This window comes from Nothoprocta perdicaria, unplaced genomic scaffold, assembly GCF_003342845.1.
Source record: "Nothoprocta perdicaria isolate Ctin4 unplaced genomic scaffold, notPer1 scaffold_0, whole genome shotgun sequence".
NCBI classification, from domain to species: domain Eukaryota; kingdom Metazoa; phylum Chordata; class Aves; order Tinamiformes; family Tinamidae; genus Nothoprocta; species Nothoprocta perdicaria.
The window spans coordinates 8,784,723-8,809,695 of record NW_020454092.1 but is presented as its reverse complement, the minus strand read 5'-3'; the positions used below and the strand labels follow the sequence as shown (position 1 = coordinate 8,809,695).

The window sequence follows — 24,973 nt, the reverse complement described above, 5'->3', positions numbered from 1 at the left end:
TAGAGCATCTTTATCTTTAATAGTAATACATACACAGTCAACAGAAATTTGTAACAGACACTCTCTTATCCAGAGATAAGGACATTGTAAAACCCTATTGCTAGACCAATGAAAGTTACCTGCAACTAGTTATGAGGACTAAAAGCCATAACTTCAACTACACAAACTCAAAATGGTCTCAGTGCTAGTCAAAGTCTTGTTCGCGGACATGAAGGATCTCAAATTTGGGGAAGTCTTCTGACACCATTACAGAGAAAGTCAGATTAGATTGTCACCCTGATCCTTTTATCTTACGCACCTATGAACTGGTATGTTAAAAATGGTTGATTCGGCACGGCAGAGTTATAAACATCTATACTTACAACACTTGAATCTCTCCATACCTGTCTGTGCAGATAAGGGAAATACTTACGTTCCAGCTTCTCGTTTTTGGTGTGTGCGATAAGTACTTGGTAAGACACAAGCAATAAACATCTCCCAGAACGCTGATAAACCCAAGGTGTTTATGTCCTGCCAATGGCACTATTGCACATTCCATTACCATGCAGTTATGTCTACCGCACTGCAAGTATGCTGATGACTGAGACAGATATCAAGAAAGTTCACCAGGAGAGTATCCCAAAATATTTGCTTGGTAGCCTACAAGAACTGACTTGGTTTCTTGGTCTAGCGAGTTGCCAGCACCAGAAATAAAAGCAGCAGCATTTTAACAGGTTCTTCCTCATAGCAGTCCTTCCACAGTTAGGAGGATATCAAGGGTGCCAAATGCCATAGACGTAGACAGCACCTTGCCTGTCGCTCAAGTTTTAAACCTGAGCTCATCTGCTGGTTTCTCCAACCTTTAGGGTTTTCTTTGTTAGTTTTCTTCCTTCCAGGCCACTTTCAGAGTCCACCACACTACACTTGCACTGTCACTGCTTCAGCACTGACTTCAGGAAATGCAAACACATCTTCCTCAATCAAGGCCCAAGAATCAGTTTGAACACTAGGGTTTGAACACTTGAAGCAAGCATAACCCTTGTGGTCCACGTGTCATTCACGCTCATTTTCACCCATGAAACTCCTGACTCCCATTTTAGGGCTCGTTGAGATGAGACCTACATCTCCCTCAGAAGTCATGAGCCAGTAAATGCGTCTGCTAGAGTCTACYGTTCCACTTCCAGGAAAATACTATTCAGTTAACACTTTTACTACATTGTATCTTTCCCCTAGTGAAGGATTTTTCACTCATATAACTTATTTACCACCACACTGAAATGCTCACTTGCTCCTCACTGGGGGAGAGGGCATATTCCACACGTTTTCTGCCTTACACACAGATACACAGAATATCACAGCATTCAAAATTAAACACTAGAAATGCTGAATCACTTCTCCTGGTACTCACCCTAATTGCTGTCATAACCTAACACTTGACTAGAGAATAAGTTAACAAATATTTTGCTCTGATAAAGAAATGAAATATATATTACCTCCAACCTCTGTAGTCATTCACTTGAGTCCAAATTTTCAGAGAATTGAAGGCACAACAATGGAGGAGACGAGACCAACTATCAGTGCTGGTATTTTTTTATAYATAGTCATGTCCTCAGTTACCTAAGAGTTGGGACCATTTGGTCCCTTTGGACTTTGCCCAGCTTCTCAAGCCTTACAAGTAAGACAGCTCAASAGGTTTGCCATTTTGGAGCTAGCATTTCTGCTGCAAACTCATATTTTCACAAATAAAATATTATATCACTTATAAAACGTTTGTTAGAATAACAGCTGCAGAAAATGCATCTTTTTAGAATTAAAAAAAAAGATGTTGGCCATCCCTAAATCATTAGCAGCACTGCTGAAGCCATTAGGGACATTAGGTGTCCCTGCTCGGCACTCCTGTAACTGCAGATCTCTCTGTTTATGGGAAAAGGTCCAGGCAAATGCCTTCAGAGAAGCAGCATGCACTGGGTTGGCCTTTCCTCGTTACACTGTGCTAAGATTTTAAAAACAGCAGACTGGGAGCAGTGAACATTCACTAATGCCCAAGCCTTCCTTTACCAAACGGGTCACTGCAGTGACCCAAAGCCATGTGGCTCCTGCCCGCTCTTCTGTTTGGGCCCTGGGCTGCCCRCAAGCAGCAATTTGTCCTTAGCCCCTCAAATGCAGACACCTGCATTGCAAGTCTCTGTGGTCMGCGTGGACATCTCAATGCCCCATCCCAACTGCTCAAGGCAGATCCCGAGGTCCATGAGGAGGTGACTCTTCCTTCTGCACGTCCTGCAGACAACCCTGCTGGCTTTCACCAGCTGTGCCATCKCTCTCGCTGCAGCCCTTGCAGGGGACACAGCGGCACCGGCAGCCCAAGGCCTGGTTCAAGACAGTGAGAACCAGCAACCAAAGGAACAAACTATTAGCAGCTCCAGCACCAGATATAGAAATGGCAGCACAAACAAGACCTCAAAGCAAACAACATCAYGTGCAAGTGACTTCAGGGAAAATACATAGCAGAAGAAGCCTATTTGTTATAGAAATAAATGATTCCTGTCTCTTCAAGTGCAAAAAAAAAAAGGCACAATCACACACACTGTCATCCCCACCCTCTATATCAACAACACACCGACTCTTACCAAGAATCACAACTGACTATTACCGACAACCACTACAGTCCTTTACAACTAACTGCTGCACTGCCCTAGGAGGAGGGCAGAATAGCACACGATCTACCAAAAAAGCAATACAGTGACAGAGCAAAATCTTTCTATTACTTTAAAGCCACAAATGCAGCTTCCTGAAGTACCCAGCTACAGTGCAACGGTGCACAAGAGCCCAGCTAGTCACTAAAATAACTAAATATTGCTGAGTCTGCAAGGGAAAATGTRAAAGTAAGCTTTTTAAAACTCAATTCTCCTTTCATTGTAGTACCTGAAGACAGATGAATAGACGACCAGAGAACGTCTCCCTGAAATGCACCTTAACACTAGCTGAAGTAATTCTGAAGAACTTTTTTRTTATGTGCTCTTTTTAAAAGGCCAAATATAAGTAGTTTTCACAAGACACCTAGAGCTACACAAGGTGAGCAGCATGTAATGTTCTCATAGACCAACAAGAGTCCTATTTAAGAAACACCATCAGATTTCTTTTGCCCGAGACAGATTACTTTGTCRTCCGAGTCCACTACCTGTGTGTTGTTCACCTCCTCCAGCCTGGAGGGAACACAGCACTAGTTCATTTTTGCCCTCCCTGAAAACTCTCAGCTGCTCCTTCCTGGAAAGCAATTGCACCATTCAACCAAAGCAGCTCCGCAGTGTCAGTGCTAATCCCCAGTGTCCTTAATAAATGCTAACAGCTACTTTGCCTGAGCCCTGTTCCCAGAGCAGCTTAACACTGTAGTAATACGTGATAGTGGGAACCAGAGAGGTGCACAGACTTCTAAACAGTTACTCTAAGGTAGTACAGGGAAGATCCACAACTAGGTACTTGCAGTCACTTCTTTCATCTAGGTTTGTTTTTTACTGATCTTTGGGCCCTCTGAGGGATCAGAGAGTTTTACCCATCCACCCTTCTCATATCTATTTCTGACCCACAAAATCCATTCACAGTAACTCCAGGCTTTACCTCTCACTTTAAACAGGACCCTTACCATGAAAAAAACACCCTGTGATTCTTTAGTCCTTCCCGAAGCTTCCTGATCTGCCAATAAATCCCTTAGGCTGATGCATCTCACCTGGAACAGCTGGTCCTTTGTTCTGCTGAGGGAGGTTTTCTGTTAGGCACCCCCAAGACAAGCAGGAAGAATTAACCACTGAGTTGTCCTCGGCAGTTTCCCTTTGATGAGCATTTCAAGTTTGGTGGCTGACACCGCTCCTGATCTACAAACGCGAAGCCACCCACTCCACGGCAGGGCCGTCATGGATCCTCACGCAGACTCCCCAACTTGCCACGGCGCTGCCTAAGGGCTGTCACGCCGAACCAGACAAATGGTCCTGCTCATCCAACACCCTGACAGCAACCCATGATGGATTCTCCTGCCTAATACAAAAAGGTCATTTTCACCGGCTGGTATTAGAGCAGGGCAGCAGAAAGCAAGGAATTCTGCAAGTGGCGCCACGGACGGTCCAGCTGTGCTCCRCATGGAGAAACTGGGCAAGGCTCCGTCAGCATGAGCTTGCTTGAGCCCAGCTTAAGATCCTCTGATGACGGAAGACACAGTAGCACAAATTACCATCGTTAGGGCTTCTGTGGATCCCAGTGCTGTAASCAGAAAGCCCACTACCTCTCCATAGCAAAGCTGCAGTCTTCTTTGAAAGTTACACAGCTCCATGCTAATTTACTAAATGCGCCATAAACAGCCTTTCACTTCTCAAGTTAATCACAATTGCCTTACAGGAGATTAACACCATAAAGMACTTTCACAGCTGACGTGCCTTTAAAAAAATTCCCAGAGTTAAACTTGTATAAATAATGTAAGTGACATGGAATATAATTATTAAATGTTGTCATTTTGGAAGAAAATTAATTAGCAATAGCTGTAGCTGTCTTGTGTCTATTTAAGCAGTGTGCATCTCAATTAAAATTTAATTGCAGCAGATTCAGTCACAGCAGGGTAAAAGTGATGGAAATGAAAAGCAGCCTGATCCTATAGTGCTGCCTACGAGAGGAAGCGTAGCAGAAACTGGGGGGAAGGGGAGCAGAGAGGCAGGAACCTAAGCAAATTCCTAGAAACTTGCTGCTGCTCCATTGAGCAGCTCACTCCCAGTGGGTGCTGCTTATTCCCAAAGCAGCTGACAGGTTTCAGACACCCAAAATGCACACACACACACAAAAAAAAAAAAAAAAAAAAGAAAAAAATAAAACAGCTGCTGGGGGAGGAAGTCCTGCTTAGTGTCCCCAGGAGATGCGCTCATCCCCACTGCAGTACAGGGAACAGAGCTGCTCTCCGTGTCACTGTGCTCCCTGCTTTCAGCACACCYTGCTAGGGGTCCCAGAGAACATCTACAACCCTAAATGTCCCTTCCTTAGAGGGGAAGTCCTTCTGAAGCTGCATGTCACTAGATACGCACAGATGTCCTTTCAAGAAGGAYACCCTTCTCCAGTTGCCTTGGAAAAGCTGATGGGCTTCCACATGAATTTGAAAATCTCCTCAATGCAAAGTAGGATGTAAGCATCAGCATGCRGGATTCTGGGTTCTAGCATAAAGCACTTAGAAGATACACGATGAGAAAGCATTAGGTATCCAGACCTTATCTCATACCTGTAAATGTTCTGCTRTGTCCTAAGAAGTTCAGCAGCTCCTTTGAAAATGCTGGTTTCTGTCTCTACCAAAATACTGAACACAGAGCCAGTCCTCCGTCATTCATTTCAGGATTCAAGTTAGCTACAACCTCTTAATGAATAATTCACATCTTGGACAAAAYGAAAAAATTGAGTACAGGTGGATAAGGAACAAATTATATTGACAAAAAATGGTACGGAATCCCAAGTTCATTTATGATAAGTAAATAAAACAGAAACCAAAATAAAATGTACTTAAAGCATGGGCTAATTAGAAAATACATGCCACATACAACGTTGTTAGACTACATATATATTCCTGGAATACTTCTGTTCAAACCTATTTTGCTTCCAAATGAGATAAATATATTGTCTCCAAATTCCCAGGACACATTCTTTGTCAACTTGAAAATCAAGTTATATTGTTTCTGACTGACATCATTATTATAATGTAAATTTACAGTACTTGCCCATTTTATAGATGAAGCTAAAGTCATAACAGAATCCATACTCTGCTATCAGTACGTGACTCCATCCAGGCTTAGCAAAATGTTGCTTTCTGGTGATACAAGTAGTGAATAAAGAAAATAATTATCTGAAATAGTTTGTGAATATTAAGCATATAGATGGTGATAATAAAATTAGTAGTAACAATACACAAAACAAGAATACTACCATTACTTCAGTGTTACATAAAGCTAAAAAGTTAGATGTATGACACAGTCATGTTGAAATTAAGKTGTTTTATAGATCAGATCTGGTTTTAACTTAAGCATAGACAATTTAACTTGCATTTGGACCTCAAAGACGTAGATGAAATGTGAACCTAAACATGCACAAGTAACCTAGTATGACAGTCTGCAGTGTAAGGGCACAGATATTCAGACACAAAGGTACTCCACCTCTCCAAGATTAAGGTTATGGTGAAGATATGGCCAGTCTGATCTAGTAATAGCCAGTAACTACTTGAACACAGTTAATCTGAGAGAGCCAAACTCTTCTTTACCGTGGCAGGTGGAGTAACAAGGGGCACGGACCACCGGTTAGAGTTTGAGAAATTCAGGCTGAGTATTAGGAAAAGCTTTTTTTCCCCACCAGGACAGTCACGCAATGCTGAGAACAGATCACCCACAGAGGCTGGAACATCTCCATCCTTGGAGATATTTTCAAGACTTCACTAGACACACAACAAATGGGCGACAGTCCCCCTTTCAGCAGGGTCTGGACTAGAGACCTCCGTCAGTTCCCTCCAAACAATATTTCTAGGATTCCGTGTTTGCAACCAAGCTTAGTTGAAGAAGCTCAACAACGTGAGAGATCATCCCATTAGCTAACAACCAGGCACGGCCGCTTCAAGCGCTCAGGGTCAGCCCACTCCAGAGCGACTATTCCAAAGGACAATGTCACCAGCTGCAAGGACGCTACCAGATTTACCACTGTRTCTTCTTTCTAAAAACTCAGTGTCAGCTGCACATGAAATAACATGACAGAACCTGCATCAAGAGGTGTAACTGATGATAGACAAGTCAAAACATGAATTTGGAATATTACCGCCTAGTTTAAAAGCTAAAACAAAATAAAAAACACCATGGGAGAAATAGTCAACTTTCAAAACAAAAAGATCAGCTATTTCTTTACAGCTGCGAGGTAAACTAAATCTGGAAAGAATCCCTTATAGAAGTCTGCAATATTTTTTAAGTTATCACATATTTTATAAATCAGCATAGCTAAAACCAATAGAGAGCCTGTTCCCTGGAACRCACCCTCAGCTCCAAGATGCGATGCATAAGGCATGTGCCTCCGTGTGTGTACAGCACTCATATACAATCTATATGGAAGCTTCCTGAATGTTTTTAAATACACCGAATTGCAGGGTGCCAGTATAAAAGCTCGGTTCAGTTTCCCACATATTARTACATAATTATATGCAGGTTTTCCTCTCTGTGCTTTTGCCTGTTCCTAACTGGGACTTGAGGCAGTTCATTTCAAACGCTTTTCAGCTCACCATAAAGCTAAGTGCACATAAACTTCAGATCCCAAGTCAGACCGCTGAGCATACCTTTCATCGCGTCGCATTATTTGGTCTTCATTTAGCTGTCAGGAAAACATTTCCTTTCGTCTACAGATTAATTACAGCCTGGTGAGGTTTCAGCACAAATACTCGAGCACATTCGAGTTGCTGYAAAGACACAGTGATTCACACAGTATCTGTGCCTCGGCACGGGAAAATAAATGCTAAGGCAGGACACGCAAGCTGGCAGTGGATCCGATATCAAAAGCGGCGGAGCCTCCAGCGCACACCCGGCTGTGGCAGCAAACAGAAGTTTCTGCACGACTTGTGCAAGACCCACAGCTGAACACGAACCCCTGCTTTAGTTCAGCGCTAAGCTGATTTAGCCACGATTCATTCATCCGCRACTACAGAGGAGAGGGCAGGAAGCATCACTCAGTAATGAATTATACGCGACACAAAAAAGCCACAGGTGCGTTTTTAGAGACTATGCACGCAGCCACTACAGCCCTGGATTCCACTTAATTGCTATAAGTAACTATGGAAAATGGACAGTGGGAAACTCGGCAGAAAGGCGCCAAGCGAACCGCTCCAGGAACACATTCCCACTTGTTCAGGGCAGCTAGACACGCCGCTCGACCGCGTGTCAGCTGCATCTGGTGGCAACCGTGTCAGCGCGTTCGCTCTGGGTGGTTGGGCACCAAGGGCTCGGCTCTCCGCCATGCCGGAGCTCCGCTGCCAACACGCGGCCTGTCCCGCCGCTGCCCGCTCCGCACTGCCGCCTGCAACTCCCATCGCCCTCGTGCCGCCAYGGCCTGTGCCCTGCTGCGGCCTGCGCCTTCACGCCACCATGGCCTGTGCCCTCCAGCCACCACGGCCCTCATGCTGCCACCGYGGCCTGTGCCCTCCTGCTGCCGCGGCCCTCATGCTGAGGCACAGGCCAGCACGGAGCAGCTCCCAGTAACTGAATGTCTGACAGAGCGAGCCTCAGTCTGAACAGATCCACACGCAAGCTCCTCGGTGGCCTTGACTAAGCGGCCTCTCTGCTGCGATCCCCCAGCCATCCCATCCCAGCCATTTCCTCCTCCGGCTCCTTCCCACTGCTCTCTTCCAGATGCCCTGGGGTGTGTAAGGCCTCCTGCATGGCCTGTTTGGGCACCAAGAGCTACATGATCCCGGGTCCTGTCAAAATCACAGCTACAGTCACCAGGACCTGAACATATCGGTGTGGCAGATTTTCTTCTTCCTCTACTTGAAATATCCCTCCCCGGTGGTGAATCAGTTCAGTCTCCATTCCCATCACTTGACAATACTCTCAAAGCAGTGACTTCACAAAAGAGAAACGTGCTCCCCGTATCATTTTCTTAGCAGGAGTCCTTAAAATAAATGCATCCTTTCCCCACATTTTGACAAGTTCATCTATTCCTCTCAAAGAGAGCACATTAAGCCCTCTGACAAACCACACATGCATCTGATCTCAGAAACAGCACTCAGATACCCAAAGACCAAAGTTTGCTGTTTCCTCAGTGATAATTACTGSATTTTTTTTCACACCTTGGTGCAAATGGCTTTGTTCTTTGGTGTCAACCCATTTTTCCCCCCCAAAGARGTGCATCTGTCTCATGGGAAGCCCATGGCTCCCAGGCAGGTACCCAGCGAGCCCCACCTAAGCACAGAGGCAATCCCAGCAGGAGTCTGGCCTAGAAGCCAGGCAGAACAGCTAGTTCTTTCCAGGGTGATGTTCTTGCCAACAATAATCAACTAGTGTTTTGGAGAAATCACCAAAAGAGAGCTTGCTTTTTTTTTTTTTTGGTCTGTTTTTAAATTGTATTAAATATTTGCAGCTCTCTTCAGTAACAAAGGACACAAAGGAAGGGAAAAAATAACAGAAAGGGTCCTACTTTGGTTGTTGTTGCTGAATTTGGAAAGGTTCCTGGATCAAAGCTCAAATTCYATAAACTGCATGTTTATGGAAGGCACATTAGCAATGCTTAGGGAAGAAAAATTAGCAAGTCATGTAAGAAAGTTGACCTACCAAATCCATGGCATTTGATCCACAGACAAACTTGAAGGAGAAGGCTTGACCAGGACAAAGTRAATTGAAAGCTTTCAATGGAAGCCATCCCAAATTCAAACCCAAGGCAAGACACATCATACAAAAGCACCAACAAGGGGAGATTTATTTTAATTCACTAGATTGTATTTTACAAGGAATTGAGCGAGCCTCTGGGGAAGCAGTTATTCTCATATAGATGTACTCCTGTGAAACAGAAGAAAAAATACCTAGACTCCCTGATGTGAGAGGTCAAACAATTACAGTTTCCTTAATTTCATATCCAGCAGGGAAATTAAACAATAGAAATATGAAAGCTTTACACTTCATTTTGAGGAAAGTGGCAATTTAAATTAATTTTTTTTAATGTTATAAAAATTGATGAGCGAGTGTAGGAGGGGGTTTTTCCCCAGCGACCTTCCTCCTCCACTCGACAATCTTGCTCATTCAATGGAAAAATAATAAATATATCTGAGAAGCACAAAGTCTTTCATGAAAGGCCCATTCCTTCACCGACAAAGCACCAAGCCTTGCTTGTTATACCRTAGTTTTGTTTCAGTAATGGTCTTCTCTGCACAACCCAACTAGTTTTGTCCTCAAAGCACTCTTTGGAATTAGGCGTTGGAGGATCTGACATGAAGCAGCATCCTTTCCTGATGCCACCACAGCTGCTACTCCACACAAGCACAGGAACCAGGAGCCCATCTACCCATGAACCTCAGTGGAAAGAAGTTACCTCTTCTACAGTCCCATGCCTCACATCATCATTGTCTGGTTTCTACATCTTCAGAAGAAGGCTCAAGAGTTTTTGCAGGAGACTGATTCAACATGCTGCTTTTAGACRAGGTTCCTTCTGCTCCTGGAACCAAGTACACTCCTCTAGCAAGGGATGGGCTTTGAAAGGAAGATTTTGAGCTTATACTAGGTTGCTCACACAGCTTCTGTTTTGGCTGCTGTCACTTCAGCCCCYGTTTTCATCAAGAGGGGGTTTCAGTTCAGAATAACACGCTCCTCTCTCGCTATTACCCAGCACGCAACATATATGAAACTTGGTGGTGGCAGCCACACAGTAAAAGCTACAGCCAACAGGAACATGTGAGTAGCAGAAAAACAAACTAAACGGGCAATGTCAGGACACTGGACTGCAGGACAAAACAAAAACAGAGGGGGAAGAAAAAACAAGTCATCCCCCCTCCCCCCCCCACACACACACACTAGCGCTTGCACATACAGTGAGAACAAAAATAGAGCCTGCCTGCACATAAAGCTGGCCACAGGGAATAAAGATGAGAAAGGGAATTAAAACTTTGTTTTACTGAGAAAAAAGAATAAGTACGTTTTTGCAGCAAGAGAACACATTACAGTGCTGAAAACTCTGGCATCCACATGCGACTTTGGAGACATTAAAAATTTTCTAATTAAAGATGAGACCATTTGCAAGACAGATGACTCCAGCTTACTGGCAAGCCTGTGAGGGAAATGCCTGAACCACAGCTCAAGAGATCCGGGGGCCAGCTCGGAAACAGACTGGCCGTCCCGGCCTAGCCTGTGTCCCTAGACACCAGTACCAGCAGCACGGAGAAGAGCCACCCAGCTGCAAGCAAGGAAAACTGAGGTTTGTGTCCTGATGCTGTTAGGAAAGGCAGCAGCACGCACTGCTATGGGGACACAGACACTTCCAGTCATGTGGGTGGGAACAAACCCCATGAGCCTGACACTTGCACACTGCCAAACTCTCGGGGTACATCTGCTCCAAGCAGCCCCTCAGGCCGGGAGCGGCGACCAGCCCAGCTCCAGCTGTGGCCTAACCCTACACTAACTGATAAGCACCCRTATTGCAGGGCGGAAACGAGAGCGAGCGCTCATGATGTGCAGTAGAAACACTCCAAGGCCAGCTGCTAAAAGGAAAAGGTCTAACGAGGCAGTACTGATTGGGCTGTACAAAAGCTGACACATAGGACTGACCTACCAGGTATCAGTGGGCTTTATTACTATTCTCTCACACACAGTATCTTCAAATTCACATCATGCCTGACACCACAAATGCAGCACTGACCAAGAGGCTCCCCAAGGGCAGTGAGCACAAAAGTCCTCTGCCTTTCAGGAGAGGCCATCAGGAAACAGCTGGAGAGTACCAGCACAGTCTGCAGGAGACATGCACAGCTCTGATTACTCAGCACTAACCTCTCCTCAGGAACTTTATTTTAACTGTTTTTAAACCTCTTAATTTTAGTGTAAAAATCTGTTTTAGTATAAACTGCAAGCCTTATAGGCAGACTTCCACATAAAGTTGCACTCAAAGCAGCCACAGGTACTTTCTCCCCATCAGCCCCAACGGTGTCACTTCAAGGAGGACATTGTTTCCACGCCCATGATATAACCATTCATTGCACTGAGCAAAGTCTGAGCTCAGGGAACTCGCTACAAAGCCAGACCTTGTCCCAAGCCCATCCATGCACAGAGTGCTACCACTCACCAAGAGCTCAGGCTGCAGTACGGTGGGACCCGCACCTTGGGTATGGCCTAGAGGAAAGGAGGAAAGGAGACAGGTCTTATCCTTAGGCAACACCTAAGGAAAGTATTTCTGGGCTTTAAGTATCATTAAGTTTAAATTTAAAATTTCAGGTTCCCTAACCCAAGAGATTTCAGCTTCTTGCATGGCAATGTCTTGAGGTTTAGGGTTGTGTATCTCCCTTCCCACCAACATAAAAGCCTGTCCACCTCAGCACAGCTCCTAAACACATCACCATAAGCAGGCAAAGACAGATGACTAAGCTATTCAGTGTCCAGCTCTTTCCTCAATCACTTTAAACTCCTGTCCYCACTGGAGTCACCTTGACACAGACACAACAGCCCTGTGGGTTGAGCCCCACCATACATTTCTGACTGASCAACAAGTTTTAGAAACCTCCCTTTTTTCCCCATGAAATAAGGATATCTGGGCTTAYACATCTTTGTTAATATTCTTTTGTTAATGTTTTGTAAAAGGCATCAAAGAAGTACAAAGCGCCAGGCAAAGTATTTAAAAGTTCCTGCACAGTGGGCGCCTTAGGGAGCACAAACCAGCCCTGCTCTCATCCTTCCCTGCCCTGCTCTGCCTCCCGTGTTAGCTAACAACGGAGCTGACAGCCAGAGCATTGCGAGAGATCTTCCGAGGGTAAAAGAACAGCAGCCAGGGCTAAATATATGGAAGCAGAGTAATCAAATGGGAAGGAAATAATAGGGTGACATCCCAGGTAACATCACATCCTGATGAAGTAGTCTTGAAAACTGATATTCTCACCCTCTTTGATCATGGCTCAAAATCCTGCTTCCATAAAAACATTCAGTGCCCCTTTTTTGTGCAGCRATGGATGAAAAATAAAAATCCGGCAGCCCCAAGTTTTCAGAGTGGTTTCTAAAAAGCTGCATTTTTTTCTAAAAAAGTGAATCATGAGAAAAGTGCATTTTTCAGCAGACAGTGGGTAACTGCTCCCTTACGTGCGCTCTGCCGGCGGCCCCGGCGCGAGGTCTGGGAGGAGGCACAGCGGCTGCACCCGTGGAGCCAGGCAGCAGCGCCGGCTCTGCTCCCGGGATGCGGTGACGGATCCTTATGGGAGCTGAGAGGCTGCAGCCGCGGTGCAGGAYGCAGATCACAGGCACTCAGGCAGCTCCCGAGTCTCTGCAAAAGCCTGAGAAAGTCGGCGCAAACTTGCTCGATTCTCTGCACTCCCCCAAGCAATGAACTCCTGAACTCGGCTATTTTGAGTCAAGATATGGCAGGACAGTCGAACGCTGCTAATTTGCACTTTGCTGATCTGCACAGCCCATAACTCATACAAACACACACGGTTTCTCCATACTTCTCAGCAAAGATTTAATAGTGGAGGGTATGGCCGAGGTCTCCTATTACTTAGGCAGTTACGTTTTCCAAAACACACAACTGTAAGTCTACTATATCTTGAAACAACTAATACTTTAAAGTGCCCTATATGCAGCAAGCCCAGGAACAAAATACATTAGGTGATGTATTATCCTTTCTTTTTTATTATGTACCTTTGCTTCATTGCTAATGAGTGGAACTAAATCGTTCTCACAGCTGTGAGTAAATTCACACTGGGGTGAGTTATATAAAGGGGAACGCTCTAAAACACTGAGGTTGCAAAGCAGAAAGGGAATAACTCAAACATTCCTGGTTTATTGACTACCTGCTGACAACTGCTTGGGCACCTCCGTTCAGCTTTCCCATCCAAAGCCCCTCTGCAGGGTGACCTTTGGGAGGCTCCCGCAGGAGCCGCGGGGAGGACGGGACAGGGACCTGCTGCGTTTCTGGCCAGCTGAAGCCTCCAGGTTGTGCCTTGCCGGGCAGCTCCGGCGCACGGGGAGCACGAGCTCGGCACGAAGCTTTGGGGGGCTGGAAACCCCAGCTCCGGGAGCGAGGCAGACAGCTGCTCTCTCTCATTCTGGAATAATCAACTAAAACGGCTCTTTTTTCTTCCTCCCTACAGCACAAAAACGTATGGAATTTCCTTTCCCTGAGACACTCTTAAAAGCTTTGTTAGGAAAGAGTRCGTTTTCACTACATTTCCCTAAAAGCAGAAATGTCAGTTAGCGCTATCTCCAATTATATGACAATTCCTTTCTGGTCAGGCAACCAAATTTGGGGTCTGTGTTATTCCAGGGCAAGTCTCTTTAAAACCTTTTTTTCCTTGCCTCAGCCAAAACACAAGGGCTTCCAAAGACTGAGGAATCTCACATGCGAACCGCCCAGAGAGAAGGTGGTGATTCATAACACAAGGGAAATGTGTGATAAAGCAGAGGAGCTTTTCCCAGCTGTTGAAAGGGATGTGCAGAAATCCATGCAGCACTAAGATGCCAGGTTTCCATTTTCTTCGGATATTCAAAGGGAGAGATGAAATCTTCACATCCTGCCAAATTGTAGCCCGCCTGGAATGTGTGCTGTTTTCTTGACAAACTGCAGCATACTAGAGAAAACTTAATTTTCACATCATAAAGTTTCCTTAGGCTGGCTTCAGGCTTCATACTTGCAAAACCTCAGCAAGAAAAATGTTATTGAAACCCAGGAAAGTTTGGGGACACCATCACAATTCAGTGTCTGAACTGCATCTCCCGAACCGAAAGCCTCGTTCTCAGTCTTTCCAAACAGCCCTTATAGGAGTGAGCCCCACGTTGCTCTCTAGTGCATATTTAAAAAAAATAATTAAGTCCTTCTGGCTCAATATAAACCACAATTTAAGATCTGGTTTTAAGATCCACAGTTTAAGATGAGGCAGTTCTTCCCTTCTCTTCCTCCCCTCGCCCCCACAAACATACACATGCTCCCTTTAACATCATCAGCAGGATTTATAGGTATAAATCATACCAAAGGAGGATGATTTTTATGCAGACACATGGGAAGAGCAGCTCAGAAGCATTGGTGGGCTGCTAATTATTTCAATCTTCATTTCTAGATTCCCAAGGGAATTTCACAGCGAAAGACACTGAACTGATAGCTCTGGAAATCTTCTGCAGGTGGGCCCACATCACAAACTGAGTGCCATGTTAGACCCTTCAAGGCTTGCACTGCTCCAAGCCAATGCAGCTACCCGACCTCGTCAGCGAGGCTGCGGGGTCCCTGCCAGCCTACTGCTACCCCCRCATTACTGCTCATTTATCTGGTGTTAACTTAAGGGCACCGAAGCTGTTTCATCACACAAACAAGCTCAGACCAACGAAGCACACGTAGCTCCAGGACTGCCCTTTCCTCCGTGCCCCGATAAACAGCTGCTTGAGGAATGAGCTCAGAGTCAGGGCCATCCAGCTCCCCATCTTGTCAGAGCAAAATGACAACCAATCCCTCACCCAAGGTGGATGTACTGCAAAGATAGCTGATTTCTCTGGACATCCCAATAAATCCTGGGCAGTTTTTCTGCATTAGAGGACAAGGCCTGCAAAGCCTCGAGGAATGCACACCTCCAAGTTCTGCAGAACATCGTGGGCTGGTCACAGGGGAAGGCTGGTCACAAAGAAACCAGCCTCAAAAGAGACAGATCACAGAGTGCCAAGCAGCAGTGGTCTCATGATCCATGACAGAAAGCCAACAGTCCCAGTTCCCAACCACAATTTTGAGAGGTGCCCACAGATGCTCTCCTGGCTGTCCATTCATCTGCGAGTCCCCTTTTTACCAGGTGCATTCAGGACAATAACACCCAGGTGTTTTTTAAAGCACTTGGAGAGGTGTGGATGAAAAGCACTTCCACAAGTGTTGATAGGTAGGGCAAACAACCATCAGTTACAGCAACCATCAGTCACTACTCATCTAGATTTGCTGTGAAATGAGAAGGCAAAGCCTTCATCACCCATGGCCTCTACTTGCTTAGCTTTTTATGTCTTTATTTTTAATATCTGTGCAAAGCAAGTGTGCAAATTCTATAATTTCAAGGGTCAACCAATTCATCCATAGTCTATGGCAGCTGAGGATAAATAAAACACCAACTTCTGCCAAGGAAAACAGGCGCAAAAGAAAAACTCTCATCACTTTCCTCCTAGGAAAGCAGAACACAAAAGAAATTGAGAATCATGTTAGCACCCAATGCAACAGCAAAAACAAACTGCAGCAAGTCAGTGCACTTCCTATTGTAACAGGTAAATCAAACAAACTTCTGTTGACACAATGCACCTTACGACAGAACAACCCTTCCATTGCTTATTTATTCCTTTTCAAAACGCAGGCTTGGCCTCTGACAGATCTTGCGGGGAGACACCTTGTTTATACACAAACAAAAATAAGCACTGCTGGTATATACTGTGGGGATAGAAGGCCTACATCTACTCTTGTGGAGTGTTCAAACCCAGAATCAGACATAGCAGACAAGCAGGTTGTGAGGTTTTGCACTGAGTTACAAGAGGGCTCTGCACTATGGCACGTCTAAAGCATTTGGACTCTAGAAGCCATCATTTGAATCCAGGGAACTTCTCTTATTTAAAGTTTACATCTGTGCAGACCAAACRAAAGGGCTTTCTTTGAAAGCTGGAAGAGATTTCACTAAAAGCTAAATGAACTTTATAAACATTTACTCTCAATAGTCTCTCTCAGTGTCAGGTCATGGCCCGGTTGAGAAGCAAAAATTCCAGGCAATAATGGCATAGAACCAGGATGGGAGAAATGGGAGGAAAAAAAAGCAGCAGAGAAACCATGCAACTCTCCACTAAAACCTCCCGGGCCTTCATATGCTGCTAAAGAAAATGAATACTGTATTTCGAGTCAAAAGTGTTCAATTCCATCCTGCMGCTTCCGTGCACACACATCTATTTGTTTTCCAAGGGCACACAAGATAAAGGAGGGTCTGTTCTCTGCACTAACGGCAGCTCCCTCGATTGGGGCTGCTCTTCACTTCCCACCACGAAGCAGGTTCTGGTAGATCCTCCTGAGAGGCACTCGGCGAAACATCTGTTTCACGGTAGGAGGAGAGCAGGGAGGGCCGACACATCTGAAACTCTTTTGCAGTTGCTGTGGGGAAATGTAAGAAGATAAACTCCTACTTTATTAATCAAACATCCACAGAGGTCCAACATCGTTAGCCAATTAATCCTTTCACTGCATAAGCTAGCTCAAGACTTTTCATTGCCCTTGGCAGATAACAAAGCATTTTCCACCGCCCCCCTCATACTGATAAAAATATATTTACTGGGCCTTACAGCCTGCCGTGCTGCCGGCCTCGGATCCTACAGCCCAGGCCTCTAGGGTCTGTTTCAGTGGCCCCTGTGGGACAATACGACCCACAGCCACTTCCCCCTTCAGCCATGGGTTACCAACCCCAGCACAAGTGCCCCATATCCCAATCCAGGCCTCCCAGGAAGGGTCAGCACTGAAATACCAGTTGGGGAGCCAAGTGCTAGCTGACTTGTGGGCACTTTGATGGGATCAAAACCCCTGCAAGGACACAGAGAAAGGGCAAAGAGCTACTGGTACTCACCTGCACTTTGCAAGAAAGCAATCAGCACTCAGATCTTGCTTAGAGAAGACCATGGCTTGGACATCACAGCCATGGTGATCCCTCCAAAATAACACTGCTTCAATCGCAGGAAAGCGTCTGCCCACACGTGCCCCTTTGTGACCCTCTGGTGACTTCCCCCAGGTGATATCCACATCACTGATCGGACAGGGAGGCACTTGCAAAACCAGCAGAGGACACTGACCACCTTCTCCCCATAAAGGACACTGACCACATGCTCCCCATCCTCTCCATCCGTGCACACCTGCCCATAGGCCCAAATCTCCTCATGAAGGCACCAAGCATCATGAGGAATCAACCTGCACCACAGATGTCCCCTGCAACTGCTATTAGTGACCTCCAACCACATAATTAAAATTCCTTTTTAAAGTGGACTCTGAAATAAGACAGGGAGAATAATTGATACTCCTGTACAGCTGGGAAAACCAAACAATTTTTTAAAACTAATCCTGGAGTCCTACTGACATAAATGATTTATTTCTGCTGAATGAAACCACTTAGATTAAGGTGGCCAACCTGAGGTAGGTTAGTGGTTACGCTGCTCTCCAGAGACAGGGGGGCCACAGGCACATATCCACCCACGAGCCGGACAGGAAAAGCGAATCAAAGCGATCCTCTGGGCTGCAGAAGTGCTGCTCACCACAGCCCTCCGCGAGAGGGACGGCCACAACCAAGACACAAACGTGCTGACATTCCCCCACATACAAATTTCCCCGTGAAAAGCATTCACCAAATTAACCCAGTTCGGAGGAGACCAAAACTGCATGTTTTTCAGCAAAGAAAATATGCATCCCCATCCAGAGCGGAATGAAACTCTTCAGCAGTTCTTCCTTCCCACAGCCTTGGAAAGGACATAACTCAAACTTCCCTGGAGCTCTCGGGCACAGCCCTCTTCAGGGACAGCACAAGCAATGCAAAACACATTTAAGGACAATTAGAAATGACACTTCCAGCTCTCATCCCATTTATGCTCCAAGCATGCCAATGCTTTAGAGTTCTGTCCTCCCTCTCCAATGGAAAGGCTGAATTGCTGGTCCAAGTGCTACAACCACATTTGATTCCCTAATTACATGACGCTCTGCCATCTCCCCCATGCAGAAGATAAACTACCACGTTAGCCAAAACACGCTAACTCGATTCACACAACTATTTTACCTAATTTTCTAATTTAGCCCTTCAAGAAGGGGGAAAGGGAAATGCTTTCAGAGGAGGCGTTCCCAGGCCGAAAGCGAGGAGAAACGAACCTCTCCTCCGTCACCGCGGAGGACGCTTCAAAATGACAGACAATGCGGCGCGCTCTGCCAGGAGGAGAGCGATCCCTTGACCTCACTTTGCATTTCAAGTGAAGTGAAAAGCTCCAGAAGAAATGGGAGTTTGTAAAGAAAAAGTTAAGGTACAGTATTGTGGACGTATAAAAGAGCAGAGCCCGTATGCATCAATGGGATCTTGTTTGTCCTGGTTTCTTTGAAGCAAAGTGGGAGATTTCTTGGATTTTACACAGAGCTGAAGTGCAACTTTGATGTCTGTTGCAGAGCCCGTAACTGAACTAAGGCCCAAGCGGTAAAAGTCCAAGGCCCGCGCGGGGAGAAGCACGAGAGGTTTGATAAAAGTCAGGCCAGATCAAAGGGCAGACAGGCCAGGCCTAGCCGAGCTTCCAGCCCGAGCGGGGCCGTCTGGGCTGTTCTCCAGCTCCGTGGGGCCGCTCGGACATGGGACGTCTCCTCTGTGGCCACGACCCAATTGCTGATGGGCACAACAGCGCCCGCTCGCTCGCTCCCCTCCGCGCCAAACCGAAAGGCGCCACTTGCAACTGGCCTTAATAAGGGCTGCGAAAAGCTCTCACTTGTTATTAAACAGGGTTGGGCCCTAAGCAGTGAGCAATAGGCTTGCTGCTGGAGGAGCATCCCACGGCCTAATACATCACGCTGTCAAAAAGCTTCTCCCATTATTCAACTGAAATTTGCCTTCTCTTAAATTTCATCCCATTACTTCTAGTTACACCCCATTGTACCACTCTAAATAATTCTTCATAGCCTTGGTGTTTACACCCTTCAGATATTTGTAGATTTATATCTCAGCCACCCCATTTGTCATCCTTTAGCCAAGTTATCCATATTCAGCTCTTTCAGTCTTTCCTCATAAGTCAATCCCTCAAGCCTTCTTGTTGCCTTTTTCTCCCCCTAAACTCTTCCCAATTTGTCAGTCTCTGGTGTAATGGAGTGAAGCAGACCTGAATGCATTACACATCCTGTGGTTACCGGCTCTGTGGCCCGAGTCCCTGCTGGCTCCTTACTAGGGGGAGTGCACCTAAATCCTCGTTGAATCTTTCTAATTTAGCCCAATCCTGAGCCTGCTTGCCATGCTGGGCTGCTCCCTGCCTCGGGCACAGCCTTTTTATCCCTCATCCAGGACGGTCGCTCTCTAGCGGGCGCCTCCACGGCCGTTTCCAGCTGCCTCCTGGTGCTGTCACAGAGCACTGCCGAGTACCAACCTCTTCCACCAAAGTCCTCCAGCCCCACAAGGAAAGGGAGACAGCAGTTACATCACTGTGTGATGAGCCAAGCCCTCGATGACCACAGAAAACAGAGCAGTGCCTGCCCCAGGCCCCAAACAGGCCATTCCTCGCACACCTGCAGCTCCACAAAGCCGACGCTGTTCTCCCCTGCTGCGGAAGCCTCCTGCCACACGTTTCCTTAATGAAACCACCTGCACAATAACAACAGGGCTGCTGCACACTGTTCCCAAGCAAACCACAGCCCCGTGCTCCTCAGCAGCGCCACTGCAGCCCCCAGCACGCCAGGGCCCCCAGGAAAAACTTGGTGATCGGGGCCGAAGCTCCCTCCAACAGCAAGGAGACAGTCAAGTAGGACATATACTTTTATTTTAAAAAAGAACAGTGACCTTCCAGCTTTTCCCTGGCCACATCTACTGCAACCTCCAATCTTTACCACCTTTCCAGTCTACAAAATCCTGAGCTGACCTATTTGTTTGTCTGTGGTTTGAGAGGAGACCCTTACACCAAATGCAGGCCACAGTTATGACTTACGGCCAAGATGCTTCTCTTCATTGCGCTCACACTGCCTCCTGTTAATGCGYTACTTTGCCCCACAGATTCTGGGCAGAAAAGCTATTTTACCTACCTATTTAAAGTAATATTTTCTCCTAACCTTAACTTCAGTGCAGCATCTGAAGCCAATTGCAACTGCAGCCCACAGTGCTGTACACAAACATCTAATAGAAGCACTTATTTAGCATAAGCATTTAGTCTGCTATTAAAACAAAGATTGTGTAAACACTTGCATTATTACAGGCCCAGTTTTGAAGGGACAAAAACAAAGCCAAAGTTTGAAAACTGTGGCACACACTTAGGTACCAAAGCAACTTCAGAGACAGAGTTATTCAAACCCAGGTGGGACCCATCAGCTCCAGCTCAGTCTTTCTCCCTAAAGCAGAAAGCACCATGGGGAAGGACAAAAGCTGCTCCCTGGGGGAACAGCTAAAAAAAGCATCCAAGAAACACAGCAAGCTCTGGCAAGAAGCTTGCATTTGCCATCACTTAAATTAACAGCAAAGGAATCCCCAGGAGGGAAGAAATTTGGACTGTGTCCAACGTGCAAGTGTGCTGCGTGAGGAGCCGTGTGGGGAAGGGAACCACACGCAAGCACGGCGGATCCGAAGGAAGCTCATGCATCTACAGTCAGCRATTCTCAGCCCTTTAAAGGGCAGAGGCTTGAGGTCCTTGAGATGTCACTGGGTGGCAGGAGAGATGTTTATTGCTGGTGACCCCAGGCAGATTCACCACAAGAGCTATCAGTCTTGTGAGGCACAAGCTGTCTTCAGAAGGCAAACAGCTTTTGTGTGTTCAAAAAAACATCATCTTAAAGAGTCTCAAAAGTCGAAGCCAATTCACATCATCCAGGGCATTGCAGTTGGCACCGTAACTAACCCAACACTGCCAATTGTTTTCTGATAATCACACCTGTTGGAGCCACCATCGATTCTTACCCAACGTGCACAGTGACTTCCAGAAGAATCTTATGCCCAGTCAGCATCTGGCACAAAAAACCCTGCCTTTATAGCCTAGAAATGATGACATATCCTGGATGAAGTCCTTTTAAAACACGTAAACAGATGTTTTTCCCTCACAAGCTCATTACTAAGTTTAGTAGTAATTCAGGCATGTAAATTTAACCTGGCACATAAATCTAATAACATCTTTCCAAAAGCAATAAAATGTTCAGACTCTTAATCCTTTTAATTCACTGTTTATCCCCCCCCCCYYGGCACTTAGACTATTTTTTACTCCAGTCACTTTGCCATATAAAAAATTAATAAAAGAATGCAAGTTGCCCAACAAGTTGAGGAACTAATGAAGACTGGTTTCCTACAGATTAGTGTCTCACATCCTTTCATTACCCAACAATAATTATTCCAGCTCCCAGCACGTTATCTAGGAGCTCATCCTCTTCAGTTCTCTACTTCCCTTAGGTACAAGTGAGGCAAGAGGCACGACAAGCTGTGGCTGGCTCTGAGCTAAGCTCATGCTCACGGACTAGCCCGCAGGCCTAGCAGAGCAGAAAGCTGTTCATTCACATTCCAGCCTTCTCCTCAACAAGGCCCCTACTGGTCCACTGAAAAAAGAAACAAAAAAAATCAATAAATATAAGGTAAAGATCTACCTTAAGAAACAAGGCTGAAGATGACCTGTGGAACTTCCCATGTAGTAATATAGCTGTCCTCCCTCCCCTGATAGCCTGTGCAGACATTGCCAACAACCAGAACCGAGACACATTCACACCCTACATGTCCCCTGARGGATAAAATGAGCTTTGCAAACCACAGAAAAGGCTCTCACGGAGCAGGGGAGGGTGCTCTTCCCAGATCCCTCATAGGGAACAAGCGTTTACAGCCACCTCTTTCACAAATCAAGGAGTCCTGGTTCAGACACTTTTTGGGACACAACTACTACAACATCACAAGGAAAACGGCTGCCACAGCCATAAAGTTGCAAACCTTGGAGAGATTCCTAGCTTTTAGCCATTACCTTCAATAGCAGCTGGGTATTCACACACAAACAAGGCACACAGCAAAACACAGGTAGTACCTGCTGCCTAGGTAATGCTGCAGATGTGTAGGCATTTTGCACTAGTGAAACCCCTGGTAGTGGCAGAAAASAGCTCCATATCGAGTATATCAGCACACACAGGTTGCCAGGACTCACGTGCAAGGGGAACAGTAACACACTGGCTGGAGGAAAGCCCTCCCTGACCACACTTCTTCTCACAAASCAGTCACTCGAGAGGTTTTAGGGGCGAGTCCATCTCATAAAGAGCACCCAAGGTCCCCACACCAGCCAGCCAGAGCTACAGCACTTCACAGGACTTTCAAGGAACSCTCTGTTGTAACTTGCCATGTTACCTACTACATGAAAACACCAGGTAACCCACTCCCYGGCTCTGGAAAGTCATAGTAGAAGGTAACTCAGAGCTTCACATTTTCAGCCTTGAAGACACAATCCAAATATCCCCATACAGCACCCAACTCCAGAGKCAGAGTGAGAAGAATATAACCTGCAGCAATTCACATTAAAGTCTCTTCAGAATACAGAATTGTTTGGAAAATGGTACCTTTGGGATTCCTCCAGAAGATGGGACACAGTCAGTACTGTTAGGGATTCTAAAGAGCTCCAAGCCCCAAAGCTTGGCCTCTTTAAGCTTTGTTAAAGCTGGGTTAGAATTAACAGCAGCTGCACTAGCTCTTCATCCCACTCAGCTGCCAGATGTAGGTGATCAGTCCTTAGGAGCAGCAGAGTTTTCCTATTCCAGCAGCTCATCTCAAAACCTCCTCTGTGAGCACTCCAGCTTCCCACGTGAACTCTCCCAAGGAAGGGAGGCTGCACTTCGATGGCAGCAGCAGCAAACTGTGTGCACCTGGAGGCCAAAACACTTCCCTAGGGACAACCTCTATCCATCAAGGGCAAAAACTGACCTAGCTCTAGACGTGGCCTAGATTCCTCCCTATCTTGCCTCAGTGAACAGCACTAGCTGAAGATCAAGTAGGACCTGAGCCTTGCTGTAACCAACTTAACTCTGTCCTGATGTTAAATAAATAAATAAATAAATAAAATAGCAAGAGGCTGTAATTAAGCCTGGTTTCTTTCAGGTTTCTGTTGCCTCTCTACCTCCACACCACATGGTCTTCCCACCCTCCTCTCGCCTCATCTGTGCCCCGTTCTCCAGGGCTCTCTCCTGCAGTGCTCCCAGGGACAGGGGTGATTTTCCTCCTCCGCACACAGGCGCACACTGAATACCCCACCAGGCACAAAGCGGTGCTCGCTGCCCTCAGGCTCGCAGGCCAGMGCTGGCCTGGGCCCTGTGCCAGCACTAGCGGAATAACTTTGTCACCGCAGCACCACGTTGTGCGTGGCAGGTCCTCCCATAGCAACTGCTGAGGAAGGAGGTCCCGGTCCCAGCAGGATGCGCTGGAACTGCCGTCGGACACAGCCTGGTGGAAACCTGCATCCACCTGGGACTGTGTTAGCTTTTTACCTGTGCTAAACACCTCATCATTCAAGTACTGCATCGTAATTACACATAGATATGAAACATGAACTTTCTATACTTCCCCAGTTTTCTTTGGGAGCTAATAAATCATTCGTTTCTACAGGAAAGTGAATTCCAAGCCTGACACGCAAGACACACGCTGGGACCCAGTCTTGGGGTGTGGATTCAAACCTCAGGTTTTGAGCTGAATAAATATCAGGACCCATCTTGTCCCCAGTACAACCCATACTCTTGCAAACCAAGGTGTCTTTTGGCAGACCAAGCAAGGATCTAAGTTCTCACCTACAGTATTAAAGAGGAGCTTGCATAACACTCACAGGCAGGATAGAAGGGAATGGAAAAAAAATGAGAGAAGGAATACAAAGGAAATACAATGGATTTTCAGCAACTGTCTAGATTGTATCTGCAACTAATCTGCAACTGCCCCTTGTACCAGCTGTTCTTGGCTTCCTCACCAGCTCCCCTTTGTTTCAACCAGATCCCGAGCCGCTGGGTTTCTCTGCCGGTCAGAGATGGCATCTCCTGCAGCCAGACCAACTCAAAGGGCCTCCCCTGAGGGAAGGCTCTCCCAAACTGCCGGACTCAACAGGGATGGGGAGCAAAAGCACCGGGCAACTCTGCCCTCTGCCAGAGCGGGAGCAGACCCTGCAGGAGGAGCCCGGGGAGCCGCTCTCCTGCCACCAGCCCCTGCCCCGTGGTGGCCACGGTGCTGCCCCCTTGCTCCGGTGCTGCCCCCTTGCTCCGCATGAGGCACCCGGCGGGACGAGCAGGGAGCCGCGTTCCCACCTTGGGGACAGAGCCCCTGGCGCCGCGCTCCGGCCGGCTGGGCGCGCGACTTCTGCATTAATTTCTGTGTTTGCTTTCAGGTCACTTCTTGGGACTTCGCGGTAAACCGCTTAACCTTGRCGATGGCGAAGCACCGTGCCAGCGTTTTCAGCTCCCACTATTCACACGCTGCTCTAATCTGGTTTGCGTGTCCGGTCCTGTCATTAGCCGGAGGAAACGTTAACCCAAGACAGTARAGAAGGAGGAGTAAAAAATTGTTTCTGGAAACAAAGTGGTTCTAATGGCAAGCGCTCTTTATCCAGACCCACATCTGAGT

At 46.6% G+C, this 24,973-nt stretch overlaps 1 protein-coding gene across 1 annotated transcript in view; it reads right to left on the bottom strand.

The window, feature by feature from the left end:
• Nucleotides 1–23,169, bottom strand: part of GLI2 (GLI family zinc finger 2) — a 164,515-nt gene extending 141,346 nt beyond the window's left edge. The window contains exon 1 of the mRNA XM_026036138.1: nt 22,936–23,169. The gene's annotated coding sequence lies outside the window, so the exon portion shown is untranslated. The remainder of the gene's footprint in view (nt 1–22,935) is intronic.
• Nucleotides 23,170–24,973: the final 1,804 nt, after the last annotated feature.